Consider the following 14369-nt stretch of genomic DNA (forward strand, 5'->3'; position numbering starts at 1 on the left):
GGAGAGAGTGTGGGGGAGGGATAAAGAGGGAGTGGAGAGAGAGAGAGAGAGAGAGTTTGAGAATATGGGAGAGAGTGGGAGAGGGGGAGGGAGTGGACAGAGAAGGAGGGAGAGGGAGTGGAGAGAGTAGGAGAGAGAGAGGGGGAGAGGGGAGTGGAGAGAAGAGAGGGGGAGAGGGGAGTGGAGAGAAGGGTGGGGGAGAGAGAGAGAGAGAGAGAGAGAGAGAGAGAGAGAGAGAGAGAGAGAGAGAGAGAGAGAGAGAGAGAAGAATCCATAGAGCACTTCTGGGAAAATTGGAACACACTGAACAAACACCAACAGTTATCTATAAAAACCGAGATGTATGGATGAACCACTTCTCTAATCTTTCTCGCTCTATAACGAAGAACAAACAGCAAAAACATATACATGATCAAATGTCAAATCCTAGAATCAACTATTGAAGACTACCAGAACCCACTGGATTCTCCAATTCAATTGATTGAACTACAGGACAAAATACAAACTCTCCAACCAAAAAGGCCTTTAGTGTTGATGGAAATGATACATGAAATGATCAAATATACTGACCACAAATTCCAATTGGCTATACTTAAAACGTTTGTGGTTTTCGGGTCCACTGGACCCGAGGGTAATAACAGTGTGGAAAAGTGTGTGTGTAGGTGAAAACAAGTAAAAATTAAACAAAAAGATTTGCTGTGTGCCTTCACTCTGTCTTCCTCCTCCTTCCTGGGTCTGCTGTTTCAACACAGCACCAAGAACCTGTCCATCTCCCTACCTGTCTGCCTGTCTGCCTGTCCATCTCCCTGCCTGTCCATCTCCCTGCCTGTCTGTCTGTCTGCCTGTCCATCTCCCTGCCTGTCTGCCTGTCTGCCTGTCTGCCTGTCTGCCTGTCTGCCTGTCTCCCGCTTTTCTTGCACTTTTTACACTTTGTAGTGTGTGAAACTACACAATCTCTTGCGGGAACCTGGAAGATACGTTGTAAAAAAAATCTGTATTTTCCCAAACTCTACCCCAGCCAGGTGCAAACTGGGGGAGGGACACAACAAATAAATAGCTTTGCATGTGTGGCTCCTTATCCCAGTCAATCAGTATGGCAAAAAAATGATCTCTGCTTAGAGGGCCTTAGAGTAAAAAAAAAAATATGCAGAGAGAGAAGCCAGTGGGGAAGGAGGATGAAGAATTTTCAGAATATGAGGATTGTGTCTATGTCAATTCGGAGTCTGACAGTGAGTTGGAAGAAGAGGATGAGGTCGACCCTCAGCCAGCCCCAGGACCAGCTCACCAGCAGTCTGCAGGAGGATAATTATGGATGTCAAAACTTTTTGAAATGTAATGGTCTTCATGCCCAAGGAATGAGCCCCCCCTCAGTTGCCAATGTGATAAGGATACAACCAGGGCCGACGCAGATGGCAGTACTCATGTGCAGGACATAAAGTCTTCTTTTGAAATGTTCATCCCAGACACCATCCAGAAAATCATTCTGGACTGCACTATTTTGGAGGGAAGGCGTGTTTTTGGAGAGAGATGGAAGGAGAAGGACCAAACTCATTTACATGCATACTTTGAGGATCTAATCCGTGCTGCTGTTTTCAAGTCAAATGGGGAATCCACAGACTCCCTGTGGGACATCTCTGGAAAACTTCCACATTATTTCCAGGATCCACTTCGATAACCGATGCACCAGTTCGACAGCAGAGAGACAAGCTAGCTGCAATCAGATCAGTGTGGGACATGTGGGTGGACCACTTTCCCCTGTTTTACAACTCTGGGCCCAACGTTACTGTTGATGACAGCTTATGCAATTTAGGGGCCGCTGTCCCTTCAGGCAGTACATACCGTCTAAAACCAATGGAATAAAGATCTGGGCTGCCTGTGATGCTGCTTCCTCATATGCGTGGAACTTGCAAGTGTATACTAAAATCAAATATCAAATATCTACTGTTTGCTGATGATCTGGTGCTTCTGTCTCCAACCAAGGAGGACCAACAGCACCACCTAGACCTTCTGCATAGAATCTGTCAGACCTGGGCCCTGACAGTAAATGTCAGTAAGACAAAAATAATGGTGTTCCAAGTAAAGTTCAGTTGCCAGGACCTTAAATACAAATTCCATGTTGACACAGTTGCCCTAGAGCACATAAATAACTATACATATCTCTGCCTAAACATCGGCACAGGTAACTTCCACAAAGCTGTGAACGATCTGAGAGACCAAGAAGGGCCTTCTATGCCATCAAAAGGAACATCAAATTTGACATACCAATTAGGATCTGGGCTAAAACGACTTGAATCAGTTATAGAACCCATTGTCCTTTATGGTTGTGAGGTCTGGGGTCTGGTCACAAACAATAATTTACAAAATTGAGACTACATGCAGAATTCTGCAAAAATATTATGTGTACAACTTAAAACTCCAAACAATGCATGCAGAGCAGAATTTTAGGGATTCTTGCTAATTATCAAAATCAAAATTCTATAACCAGCTAAATGGAAGCGATTCCCAAACCTTCCATAACAAAGCCATCACCTACAGAGAAGAGTCCCCTAAAGCAAGCTGGTCCTGGGGTTCTGTTCATAAACACAAACAGACCTCACAGAGTCCCAGGACAGCAACACAATTATACACAACCAAATCATAAGAAAACAAAAAGATAATTACTTGACACATTGGAAAGAATTAACAAAAAATCTGAGCAGAATGCTATTTGGCCCTAAACAGAGAGTACATAGTGGCAGAACACCTGACCACTTACAGATTCAGTGAGGATAGCCTTGCTATAGCCTTGCTATTGAGAGCATCAGTCCTGGCTCTCAAGAGAAGACAGGCTTTGTGCACACTGCCCACAAATGAGGTGGAAACTAAGCTGCACTACCTAACCTCCTGCCAAATGTATGACCATATTAGAGACACATATTTCCCTTAGATTACGTAGGCCCGCATAGAATTTCGAAAACAAGTCCAATTTTGATAAACTCCCATATCGATTGGGTGAAATACCACAGTGTGCCATCCCAACAGCAATATTTGTGACCTTTCCCCCCAAATAATTACGTTACAGCCTTATTCTAAAATGGATTACATCATTTTTCCCCCTCATCAATCTACACACAATACCCCATAACAACAAAGCAAAAATAGGTTTTTAGAAATTGCAGCAAAAGTGTTATAAATAAAAACCTTAAATATCACTTTTACGTAAGTATTCAGACCCTTTACTCAGTACTTTATTGAAGCACCTTTGGCAAGGATTACAGCCTCAATCAAGTCTTCTTGGGTATGACGCTACAAGCTTGGCATACCTGTATTTGGGAAGTTTCTCCCATTCTTCTCTGCAGATCCTCTCAAGCTCTGTCAGGTTGGATGGGGAGCGTATCTGCACAGCTAATTTCAAGTCTCTTTAGAGATGTTAGATCGGGTTCAAGTCTGGGCTCTGGCTCAAGTCTGGGCTCTGGCTGGGCCACTCAAGGACATTCAGAGACTTGTCCCGAAGTCACTTCTGCACTGTCTTAGCTGCGCGCTTAGGGTCGTTGTCCTGTTAGAAGGTGAACCTTCACCCTAGTCTGAGGTCCTTAGGGCTTCATTCATCTTTCCATCGATCCTGACTATTCTCCCAGTCCTTGTAGCTGAAAAACATCCACACAGCATGATGCTGCCACCACCATGCTTCAACATAGGGAAGGTGACAGGTTTCCTCCAGACGTGACACTTGGCATTCAGGTCAAAGAGCTCAATCTTGGTTTCATCAGACCAGAGAATCTTGTTTCTCATGGTCTTCAAGTCTTTAGGTGCCTTTTGACAAACTCCAACCGGCTGTCATGTGCCTTCTACTAAGGAGTGCCTTCCATCTGGCCACTCTACCATAAAGGCCTGATTGGTGGAGTGCTGCAGAGGTGGTTGTCCTTCTGGAAGGTTCTCCCATCTCCACAGAGGAACTCTAGAGCTCTGTCTGAGTGACCATCAGTTCTTGGTCACCTCCCTGACCAAGGCCCTTCTCAACCAATTGCTCAGTTCGGCTGGGCGACCAGGACTAGGAAGAGTCTTGGTGGTTCCAAACTTCTTCCATTTAAGAATGATGAAGGCTACTGTGTTCTTGGGGACCTGCAGACTGCAGACATTTTTTGGTACCCTTCCCCAATTCTGTGCCTCAACAAAATCCTGTCTCGGTGCTCTACGGACAATTCCTTCGACCCCATGGCTTGGTTTTTGCTCTGACGTGCACTTTCAACTGTGGGACTTTATATAGACAGGTGTGTGCCTTTCCAAATCTTGTCCAATCAAGTCAATTTACCACTGGTGGACTCTAATCAAGTTGTAGAAACAGTGTCGTGCATGAAAAGCCCAGGAGGCTGGACATTTCTGAGACACTGAAACTGGCGTGCCTGGCACCGTCAATCATATCACGCTCAAAATCTCTTATATAACTCTTTTTACCCAGTCTAACGTGCAATGGAACTGCAACTGAATGCCTCGATGCCTGTCGGGGGTTGTGTACCTAATAAACTGGATACTGAGTATATATTATATTCCGAACTCTGACATTGTACATGAGCTTCTACAAAATTGAAACTCACTCGCTGCCTATCTCAGCTACCCATGTTGTCAGGCGTCGCATTTTCTTGGAAAATGCAGTTCGCATGTTCTTCTTCGTTACGATCAGCTCAGAATTGGACAAATACAGATTTGAAATGACTAATTATATTGGCAATTTATCCCACTAAGTGAAACTCCCGGACAGCAGTTGTGAGTAGCCTAATTTGATTCCATAAGTTGTTGTCCATTTGACCTTTGCCTGTCCTATTTTTAGGATATTTTCATTCATATTCACATCAAAGAGTATTCTGACTTGATAGGGCGCCATTTAGGCTATTTGATCGAAATCAAGTGTGATGTAAAAAAAATTCAAATGGAATAACATTTTATCACATACACATATTTAGCAGATTATTGTGGGAGTAGCGAAATGCTTATGTTTCTAGCTCCAACTGTGCAGTAATAACTAACAATTCACAACAACACACACAAATCTAAAAGTGAATGAATGGAATTAAGAAATAGATAAATATAAGGATGAGCAATGTCAGAGTCCAGAGTATAAATACATATATTTTTTTAGTTAGTTATTTTTCAGTTAAGAAAAAATTCTTATCTTCAATGACAACCTAGGAACAGCCTAACTGCCTGTTCAGGGGCAGAACAACAGATTTGCACCTTGTCAGCTCGGGGATTTGAACTTGCAACCTTTCGGTTACTAGTCCAACGCTCTAACCACTAGGCTACCCTGCCGCCCAATATTGGGTTATATACATATATATATGTGATGGGATGTATAGTCATGGACAGTATGTGGATATAATATTTAGTATATCTATAGAATACGTAGAATAGTATATATATATGTGATGGTATATATAGACATGGGCAGTATGTGGATATGATATTTAGTATATTTATAGAATAGTATATATATGTGATGGTATATATACAGCAATAGTTAAATAGGATGGCCTTGACTAGAATACAGTATAAACATATGAAATGAGTACAACAGTATGTAAACATGACCAGTGGCCGATGTCTATGTACAGCAGATTCTAAGGTGCAAGGTTGAGTAACCGGGTGGTAGTCGGGAAGGGTACTGGGTAGGAGGTCGGCTAGTGATGGCTATTTAACAGTTTGATGTCCTTGAGATAGAGGCTGTTTTTCAGTCTCTCGGTCCCGGCTTTGATTCACCTGTACTGACATTGCCTTAATAAAGGGATGAACAGGCTGTGGCTCGGGTGGTTGATGTCCTTGATGATATTTTTGGCCTTCTTGTGATGTCCTAGAGGGCAGGCAGTGTGCCCCCAGTGAAGCGTTGGGCATACCGCACCACCCTCTGGAGAGCCCTGCGGTTGCAGATGGTGCCGTTGCCATACCAGGTAGTGATACAGCCCGACAAGATGTCGGTGTTCGCAACATGGCTGGTTTTCCCTTTGTAATCCGGGATTGCCTGGAGTCCCTGACACATACGTCTCGTGTCTGAGACACTGAATTGCGACTCTGCCTTGTCTCTGTACTGACCTTTTCCTTTTTTCGTTACATTACAGAGTGCACTGTTTGTATTAAACCATATTCCCAATCACCTTGCCGTGGTTAAATGTGGTGGTTCGTGCATTCAGTTTTGCGCGAATGCTTCCATCTGTCCATGGTTTTTGGTTTGGATTAAATAATCACAGTGGGATCACCATCCCTATACACTTCTTGATGAACTCAGTCACAGTGTCAGTGTATACGTCAATGTTATTCTCAGAGGCAACACGGAACATATCCAAAACAATCTTAAAGCATGGATCCTGATTGGTCAGTCCAGTGTTGAGTAGACCTTAGCATGGGTACTTCCTGTTTGAGTTTCTGCCTATAGGAAGGGAGGAGCAGAATGGAGTTGTGATCTGATTTGCTGAAGGGAGGGCGGGGGAGGGCCTTGTAGACATCTCAGAAGGGTGAGTATCAAAGGTTGAGAGTTTTTGAAGTGCGGGTACTACAGGCAACGTGTTGGACTTGCGTTTTAATCAGATTTGCTTTGTTAAAGTCCCCAGCTACAATAAATGCGTCCTCAGAATATGTGTTTTCCAGTTTGAGCAAAGTCCAGTGTAGTTGCTTGAGGGCCGTCGTGGTATCGGCTTGAGGGGGGATATACACGGCTATGACGATAACCGAAAATAATTCTCTTGGGAGGTAATACAGTCAAAATTTGATTGGGAGGTATTCTAGGTTGGGTGAACAAATGGACTTGAGTTTCCACAATCACAACATAAGTAGTTAATCATGAAACATACATGTCAGCCTTTCTTTTTCCAAGAAAGGTTCTTTATTCCTGTCTGCTGATGTACTGAGAACCCAGCTGGCTGTTTGGACGAGACAGTATAGCTGGAGAGAGCCGTGATTCCGTGAAACAGAGGATGTTAAAGTCCCTGAAGTCTCTCTGGAAGGAGATCTTCGCCCTGAGGTGGTCTACTTTATGGTCCAGGGACTGAACATTATAGAGTAATATACTCGTAAGCGTCGGATTCAATTGTGAAAGTCGTATTTCTGGTTGGTGGTGAGTTACTATTACTCTAATATCCAAAAGTTATTTCCGTCTGTATGTAATAACGCAAAAAACATTCTAGGCTAATAATGTAAAATACTACAAATATACTGTACAAATAGTGCAAAGTTGCTTAGCAGCTAGAAACAGAGCTGCCAAGTCTATCGGCACCATCTTGGTGAGTGAGTGTCTCATGAGATTGTCATAAATTTGGTCGCAATGTAGGCTACAGAAAAGTCCATAGAGGCAATATACTCTTTCTTCCATACAGGCGACATTATTAATGTTACATGACTTTGACGGAGTGTTGGTGGAGCGCCACAGGGCTGTCTCTTCAACAGTACCATGGAGAGGATCACTGGGCATGAACACGATACATGTTTTGTGCCCCTGCCATTGGCATAGTGGGTACTGCTTATCATGCTCACCTTAATAGCCCGTAAGCCACTTGCTGAAAGAAGTTATCATTGTTTTGGGGAAGGATTTTGTGTTGTTGGTCAGTTTAGCACAGAAAATGCCTCCCTCATCAATCTGCTGCTCTAAGCGGCCGCCCAATCCTGCATAATGGGCAGGATGGCCCTGGGTTAAGCACCTTGCTCAAGGGCACAACGGCAGGCAATGTCCTCTAGAATTTGACACCAGCAACCCTCCGTTTGCCAGCTCATTTACCATCAGATTTTTCCCGTCGGACCCTGGATTCAAACTGGCAACCCTCCATTTGCTGGCTCACCTCTCAAACCTGCTCGGCTACCTGCTGCCCCCTACATGCCTGTATGCAACACCCTTAAACACACCCCAGGTAAGGGGAAAGTATTCTTTAAGGTAAATCTTAATGGAAACAAGATGCTTTATTCAACCGGGCCCTGGTCTGTTGTCTGGTCTGTTGTCTGGTCTGTTGTCTGGTCTGTTGTCTGGTCTGTTGTCTGGTCTGTTGTCTGGTCTGTTGTCTGGTCTGTTGTCTGGTCTGGTTGTCTGGTCTGTTGTCTGGTCTGTTGTCTGGTCTGTTGTCTGGTCTGGTTGTCTGGTCTGTTGTCTGGTCTGGTTGTCTGGTCTGTTGTCTGGTCTGTTGTCTGGTCTGTTGTTTGAAACACATTCAACCCTCAGTCAACTACTTCATATAATCTCTAGAGTTGTTGAGTGCTAGCTGGCTAAGCAGGGTTATGTATAGGTATCCCCCTTTCCCCTTTATGCTTTCACAATGTCTTGCCTGTGTAACGGATGTGAAACGGCTAGCTTAGTTAGCAGTGGTGCGTGCTAAATATCGGTGACGTCACTTGCTCTGAGACCTTGAAGTAGTAGTTCCCCTTGCTCTGCAAGGGCCGTGGTTTTTGTGGAGCGATGGGTAACGATGCTTCGTGGGTGAATGTTGTTGATGTGTGCAGAGGGTCCCTGGTTCGCGCCCGGGTATGGGCGAGGGGACGGTCTAAAGTTATACTGTTACATTGGTAGTCGTGACCCGGATCACTGGTTGCTGCGGAAAAGGAGGAGGTCAAAAGGGGGGTGAGTGTAACGGATGTGAAACGGCTAGCTTAGTTAGCGGTGGTGTGCGCTAAATAGCGTTTCAATCGGTGACGTCACTTGCTCTGAGACCTTGAAGTAGTAGTTCCCCTTGCTCTGCAAGGGCCGTGGCTTTTGTAACGATGCTTCGTGGGTAACGATGCTTCGTGGGTGACTGTTGTTGATGTGTGCAGAGGGTTCCTGGTCCGCGCCCGGGTATGGGCGATGGGACGGTCTAAAGTTATACTGTTACACCTGCAAACTTGTGGGCTATGCTATCACAATGTCTTGCCGGCTAACCTGCAGGCTATGCTATCACAATCACTAGCTGGCTAACCTGTGGGCTATGCTATCACAATCACTATCTAGCTAACCTGTGGGCTATGCTATCACAATGACTAAACTAAACTGTGGGCTATGCTATCACAATGACAAAACTAAACTGTGGGCTATGCTATCACAATGTCTTGCTGGCTTACCTGCGGGCTATGTTATCACAATCACTAGCTGGCTAACATGTGGGCTATGCTATAACAATCACTACCTGGCTAGCCTGTGGGCTATGCTATCACAATGACTAGCTGGCTAACCTGTGGGCTATGCCTGTTAGCTAGCGTTGAAGCTATTCTATCTCAGTAGTCTGTTAGCTAGCTAGCCAGTATCACTCTCTCTGTCTCTCTCTCAAGGTAAAGGGTTCGATATATATAGCCCAGCAGGCCTTGGTTACCGTAACCAGGGTGTTGTTTACACAACATGGAGCTTTGCTGCTCTAACACACACACACACACACACACACACTCCAGGACGTGGATATAATATATATACCCAGACAGAGAGCCTTGAGTGGGGAGGACAGGACAGCTGCCCCCTAACACCCCACTGATCCCTCACACACACATACCAGATCCACATCACACTGTCCATTTTCAAATATCATGCTACATTAAATCCACATTAAAAACAGATGCAGCTATGTAAGAATGGTAATATCTCTGTGTGTGTGTGTGTGTGTGTGTGTGTGTGTGTGTGTGTGTGTGTGTGTGTGTGTGTGTGTGTGTGTGTGTGTGTGTGTGTGTGTGTGTGTGTGTGTGTGTGTGTGTGTGTGTGTGTGTGTGTGTGTGTGAGAGAGAGAGAGAGAGAGAGTTGTGTGTTTGTTGTGTGACTCGGAGCTATGACAGAGATATATTGATTATATAAAAGAGGTCATACAAGTTTTTTCACGTCCTAGTAGCTACTAAAAGTGTGTTAAAGTTCATAAAATGATTTACAATTGATTATAGCAGTATTCTATAGTGAAAGATACACATGGTATTTGTTGTGTATTGTAGGCCAGAAGGCTAAACTGAAAAAACATAATTGTAACTTAAGTCTATACTAAATTTAAACTCTACAAATGGTGGAGTTGCAAAAGCACCGTGCAGGGGTGTTTATTTACATAGTGATTTCCAAAGCAACAGTACTGCCGCAAAAGTATAAACATAAATTATGGTGCCAGCAAACTAGTGCTTTCCTATCAACGTATTGGTATATTGCCAATATACCACGGCTAAGGGCTGTATCCAGGCACTCCGTGTTGCGTCGTACTTATTAGAGACTGCTTTTCAGATGATCACTCGGCTACACAGCTGATGCCTCCCGGACTCTTCATTAACACGACTAGAAGCCACTACATCACCGGATTCGGACACGGAGTGGCTATAGTGGCTAACGCCCTTGTCCAAGGCCTGCTCCATTTTGTTGCTCCCTGCCTACAGACAGAAGCTAAAACAAGAAGCTCCCGCGCTGAGGCCGGACTGGGATATGTTCCACTTTGCTGCGAAAAACAACATTGACGAAACGCTGATTCGGTGTGCGTTCCCATAGCAACAATTAAAACGTTCCCAAACCAGAAACCCTGGATTGATGGCAGCATTCGTGTGAAACTGAAAGCCGAACCACTACTTTTAATCAGGGCAAGGTGACCGGAAACATGACCGAATACAAACAGTGTAACTATTCCCTCCACAAGGCAATCAAACAAGCTTAGAGTCAGTATAGAGACAAAGTAGAGTCGCAATTCAACGGCTCAGACACAAGAGGTATGTGGCAGGGTCTACAGTCAATCATGGATTACAAAAAGAAAACCAGCCCCGTCACAGACCAGGATGCCTTGCTCCCAGGCAGATTAAATAACTTTTTTGCCCGCTTTGAAGACAGTACAGTGCCACTGACACTCTACCAAAACATGCGGTCTCTCCTTCACTGCAGACAATGTGAGTAAAACATTTAAACGTGTTAACCCTCGCAAGGCTGCAGGCCCAGACGGCATCCCCAGCCGCGCCCTCAGAGCATGCGCAGACCAGCTGGCTGGTGTGTTTACGGACATATTCAATCAATCCTTATCCCAGTCTGCTGTTCCAACATGCTTCAAGAGGGCCACCATTGTTCCTGTTCCCAAGAAAGCTAAGGTAACTGAGCTAAACGACTACCGCCCCGTAGCACTCACTTCCGTCATCATGAAGTGCTTTGAGAGACTAGTCAAGGACCATATCACCTCCACCCTACCTGACACCCTAGACCCAATCCAATTTGCTTACCGCCCAAATAGGTCCACAGACGATGCAATCTCAACCACACTGCACACTGCCCTAACCCATCTGGACAAGAGGAATACCTATGTGAGAATGCTGTTCATCGACTACAGCTCAGCATTTAACACCATAGTACCCTCCAAACTCGTCATCAAGCTCGAGACCCTGGGACTCGACCCCGCCCTGTGCAACTGGGTACTGGACTTCCTGACGGGCCGCCCCCAGGTGATGAGGGAGGTAACAACATCTCCACCCCGCTGATCCTCAACATTGGGGCCCCACAAGGGTGCGTTCGGAGCCCTCTCCTGTACTCCCTGTTCACCCATGACTGCGTGGCCACGCATGCCTCCAACTCAATCATCAAGTTTGAGGACGACACTACAGTGGTAGGCTTGATTACCAACAACGACGAGACGGCCTACAGGGAGGAGGTGAGGCCCCTCGGGGTGTGGTGTCAGGAAAATAACCTCACACTCAACATCATCAAAACTAAGGAGATGATTGTGGACTTCAGGAAACAGTAGAGGGAGCACCCCCCTATCCACATCGATGGGACAGTAGTGGAGAGGGTAGTACGTTTTAAGTTCCTCAGCATACACATCACAGACAAACTGAATTGTGAGCAATGGGACAAGATTGCAGGCTCATTGTACCTCTGGCCACCGTCACATCTTGGCCATTCGTTCAAACCTCAGCAGGCAGTTTTCAATGTCTTACCCCTGGTGGTATGAAGAGATCTTCGGCTCCTTCCTCAGGAATGCTGGAGGGTGGATGTTTGCGCTGCTGGACTTGTCTCCTGGTGCTGGGGCTGGCCTCATTACTGCTTGGGGAGCCTGCTGTGGAGTTGAAGTCCCTGCTGCATCGAGCCTCCCTCGTCCTGGTGTTGGCAGACCCAATCGTGGGCTCTCACTGATGAGTTCCACTTGGCGAGGAGATGTGAGGGTAAATTGTTGTAGGACCTTTTGCTTGTCCTGGCCTCTGTTTTTATGATTTATTTTTAAATGGCTGATGTTTGTATGTTACCCAGGGAATTAGCTGGTTGATAAATCTTTTCTCAAGTGTACTGAGAGTTATGTTTGTTGTATACTGAACAAACAAAAAAATATATATATAAACTAAAGTGTTTCATGAGTTGAAATAAAAGATGCAAGACATTTTCCATAAGCACAAAAAAATTATTTCTCTCAAATGTTGGGCACAAATGTGTTTTCACCCCATGTTAGTGAGCATTTATCCTTTTCTAAGATAATCCATCCTCCTGACAGGTGTGGCATATCAACAAGCTGATTAAACGACATGATCATTACATAGGTGCACCTTATGCTGGGATCAATAAAAGGCCACTCTAAAATGTGCAGTTTTGTCACACATCACAATGCCACAGATGTCTCAAGTTTTGAGAGAACGTGCAATTGGCAAGCTGACTGCAGAAATGTCCAACAGATCTGTTGCCAGAGAATTTTATGTTAATTTCTCGACCTTAAGCCGCCTCCAACGACATTTTAGAGAATTTGGCTGTACATCCAACTCGTCTCACAACCGCAGAACACGTGTAACCACGCCAGCCCAGGACCTCCACATCCAGCTTCTTCATCTGCGTGATCATCTGAGACTAGCCACCGGACAGCTGATGAAACTGTTGGTTTGCACAACCAAATCATTTCTGCATAAACTGTCAAAAACCATCTCAGGGAAGCTCATCTGTGTGCTCGTTGTCCTCACCAGGGTCTTGACCTGACTGCAGGTCTGCGTCGTAACCTACTTCAGTGGGCAAATGCTCACCTTCGATGGCCACTGGCACGCTGGAGAAGTGTGTTCTTCACAGAACCTGGTTTTGACTGTACAGGGCAGATGACAGATGTGTATGACGTCGTGTGGGCAAGCAGTTTTGCTCCATGGTGCCCCATGGTGGAGGTGGGGTTTTGGTATGGGGCAGACATAAGCTGCAGACAAATAGAATACAATTTTATTGATGGCAACTTGAATTCACAGAGAGACTGTGACGAGACAAGGCTGTGTCACAACCGGACGTGATCGGGAGTTCCATAGCTCGGAGAGACTGACGAGACAAGGCTGTATCACAACCGGACGTGATCGGGAGTTCCATAGCTCGGAGAGACTGTGACGAGACAAGGCTGTATCACAACCGGACGTGATCGGGAGTTCCATAGCTCGGAGAGACTGTGACGAGACAAGGCTGTATCACAACCGGACGTGATCGGGAGTTCCATAGCTCGGAGAGACTGTGACGAGACAAGGCTGTATCACAACCGGACGTGATCGGGAGTTCCATAGCTCGGAGAGACTGTGACGAGACAAGGCTGTATCACAACCGGACGTGATCGGGAGTTCCATAGCTCGGAGAGACTGTGACGAGACAAGGCTGTGTCACAACCGGAAGTGATCGGGAGTTCCATAGCTCGGAGAGACTGTGACGAGACAAGGCTGTATCACAACCGGACGTGATTGGGAGTTCCATAGCTCGGCGGCACAATTGGCCCAGCGTCGTCCGGGTTTGGCCGGTGTAGGCCGTCATTGTAAATAAGAATTTGTACTTAACTGACTTGCCTAGTTAAATAAAGGTTAAATAAAAAATGGGATGCATTCCACAGGCCACAATCAACAGCCTGATAAACTTTATGTCAAGGAGACTGCATGAGGCACATGGTGGTCACACCAGATACTGACTGGTTTTCTGATCGCCCCTACCTTTTTTTTAAGGTATCTGGGACCAACAGATGCATGTCTGTATTCCCAGTAATGTAAAATCCATAGATTAGGGCCTAATAAATGTTTTTAAATTGACTGATTTCCTGTAACTCAGTAAAATCTTATAAATTGTTGCATGCTGCATTTCTAATTTTGTTCAGTATATACATTGTCCCTGTTCAAATTAATGTAATAATATGAATAATAATAATGATGATGATGATGATCTCAGAACCTACCAGAGGGGTATACTACAAAGGAATCTAGCCAGGATCAGTTAGCTTCACATTCCAGCTCATCCGTACTACAATGCTTGGATATTGCTTGTCTGCCTACCACTAACTCCAAAAAGCTTGTAACTGCACATGCATGTTGCACATAGCCAAACTAGTCATTGAGACAATGCTGAAACATCGATACAAATCTAATTCAAATGAAAGAAAAGTTATCTTTGCAAATCAGCAGCCTGTGGTTGAAAATAGGCTTTTAGAAGTGCCTTTATTTTATTACTACTCATTAATGCC

General features: G+C 45.1%; 1 protein-coding gene across 3 annotated transcripts in view; it reads right to left on the reverse strand.

Moving 5' to 3' along the window:
* Positions 1 to 14369, reverse strand: part of smpx (small muscle protein X-linked) — a 36608-nt gene that overhangs the window by 20089 nt on the left and 2150 nt on the right. The window contains exon 1 of one of the 3 annotated variants that reach the window (XM_052513355.1): positions 11854 to 12023. The exons of the other annotated variants lie outside the window; for them this stretch is intronic. The gene's annotated coding sequence lies outside the window, so the exon portion shown is untranslated. Of the gene's footprint in view, positions 1 to 11853; positions 12024 to 14369 lie in introns of those variants that run through there. 3 annotated transcript variants of the gene reach the window in all.

This window comes from Oncorhynchus keta, unplaced genomic scaffold (genome assembly GCF_023373465.1).
Source record: "Oncorhynchus keta strain PuntledgeMale-10-30-2019 unplaced genomic scaffold, Oket_V2 Un_scaffold_1004_pilon_pilon, whole genome shotgun sequence".
Taxonomy (NCBI): Eukaryota; Metazoa; Chordata; class Actinopteri; order Salmoniformes; family Salmonidae; genus Oncorhynchus; species Oncorhynchus keta.